A 2,591-nucleotide genomic window follows, 5' to 3' on the forward strand; every position below is an offset into this window, starting at 1 on the left:
GGATATGTACAGCAGTAAGAAATCACTCTCCTAAACATATATGCACCGAATGAGGGGCCAGCAAAATATTTAATACAATTGTTGACAAATCTGAAAAATAATGTCAACAACAACACAATAATTCTGGGGGACATCAACACGACTTTGTCAACACTTGATAGATCAACCAGACTGAAACCCAACAAGAATATACTAGACCTGAGAAGAAACCTGGATACACATTTTTCTCCAATGCCCATGAGACATTCTCCAGGATAGACTACATGCTGGCACATAAAACATACCTCCATAATATAAAGAGGATAGAAATATTGCAGGATTCCTTCTCTGACCACAAAGCTCTGAAATTATATGTAAATTCCAAAGGGACACAGAAGAAAAACTTTTAACACCTGGAAGTTAAACAGCCTCATACCAATTAGCCAGTGGGTCCGAATAGAAATCAAAGAGGAAATCAAAACTTCCTGGAAACAAATGATAATAAAGACACAAACTATCAGAACCTATGGGACACAGCAAAAGCTTTACTGAGAGGAAAATGTATAGATTTGCAAGCACACATCAGGAAGGAAGAAGGAGCATAACTGAATAGCTTAATGACGCAGCTCATAGAATTAGAAAGTGCTCAACAAAAGGACCCAAAAAAAAGGGAGACTAAAGGAAATAAAAAAGCTGAGAGCAGAAATCAATGAAGTAGAAACCCATAAACCAATATGAAAGATCAACGAAAGCAGAAGTTGGTTCTTCAAAAAAAATAAACAAGATTGACAGACCATTAGCAAAACTAACAAATAGAAAGAGAAACTAGATAACTTGTATTAGATATGAAAAAGGGGAGAACACTACCGATATTGCAGAGATTCAAAGGGTAATCAGAAACTACTTTGAGAAACTCTATGCCACTAAAAATGAGAACCTCGAAGAAATGGATAAATTCTTGGACTCTTATAACCTCCCATGGTTAAATAAAGAGGATGTAACATATCTAAACACCCCCATCACTACTGAGAAAATTAAAACGGTATCAAATGTCTGCCCAAAAACAAAAGCCCAAGCCCAGATGGATTCACTAATGAATTCTTTCAAACCTTTCAAGAGGAACTACAACCAATCCTGGCAAGACTCTTTCATGAAATTGAAAAAAACAGGAACACTTCCAAATAGCTTTTATGAAGCCAACATCACCTTAATACCTAAACCAGATAGAGATGCTAACAAAAAAACAAAATTACACACCAATATCCCTGATGTACACAGATGCAAAGATCCTCAACAAAATCTTGGCAAATAAGATTCAATGCCTCATCAAGAAGATCATTCATTATGATCAAGTAGGTTTCCCAGAAAAGCAAGGATGGTTTAACATCCGTAAATTTATCTACATAATACACATCAACAACAAGAAAAATAAAAATCACACTATCGTATAAATAGATGCAGAGAAAGCATTTGATAAGGTCCAACACCCATTCTTGATAAAAACTCTCAGCAAGATGGGAATGAAAGGAACCTTTCTCAATATAGTTAAGGCCATCTACCACAAGCCAATGGCAAATATCCTCAGTGGAGAAAAACTAAAAGCTTTCCCACTTAATTCTTGCACAATGAAAGGCTGTCCTCTCTCACTACTCCTATTCAACATAGCACTGGAAGTCCTTGCTATAACGATCAGGCAAGAAAAAGATATCAAGAGAATCCAGATAGAAAAGGAAGAAGTCAAGCTCTCACTGTTTGCAGATGAAATGATACTCTACATAGAAAACCCTAAGATTCTACCAAAAAGCTTCTAGAAACAATAGACTCATATAGCAAGGTGGCAGGCTACAAAATTAACACATAAAAATTGAGGGCCTTTCTATACACCAAAAATAATAGGGAATAAATTGACATTAAGAAAACAACCTTGGGCCCGGAGAGATAGCACAGCGGCATTTGCCTTGCAAACAGCCGATCCAGGACCAAAGGTGGTTGGTTCGAATCCCGGTGTCCCATATGGTCCCCCGTGCCTGCCAGGAGCTATTTCTGAGCAGACAACCAGGAGTAACCCCTGAGCACTGCCGGGTGTGGCCCAAAAACCAAAAAAAAAAAAAAAAAAAAAAAGAAAACAACCTTATTCACATTAGTGCCACACAAACTCAAATATCTTGGAGTCAACTTGACTAAAGATTTGAAAAACCTATACAAAGAAAACTATAAAACTCTGCTCCAAAAATAAGAGAGGACACACGGAAATGGAAACAAATACCCTACTCATGGATATGCAGGATCAACATCATTAAAATGGCAATACTCCCCAAAGCATTGTACAGATTTAATGCGATCCCTCTAAAGATACCCATGACATTCTTTAAAGAAGTGGATCAGGCACTTTTGAAATTTATTTGAAACAATAAACACCCTCGAATAGCTAAAGCAATTATTGGGAAAAAAAATAATATGGGAGGCATTACTTTCCCCAACTTTAAACTGTATTACAAAGTAATAGTTATAAAAACAGCATGGTATTAGAATAAAGACAGACCCTCTGATCAGTAGAATAGACTTGAGTACTCAGAGAATGAACAAGAAATTCTAAATGGAGCAAATAAAGC

The sequence above is a fragment of the Suncus etruscus genome, chromosome 11 (assembly GCF_024139225.1).
Source record: "Suncus etruscus isolate mSunEtr1 chromosome 11, mSunEtr1.pri.cur, whole genome shotgun sequence".
NCBI lineage: Eukaryota > Metazoa > Chordata > Mammalia > Eulipotyphla > Soricidae > Suncus > Suncus etruscus.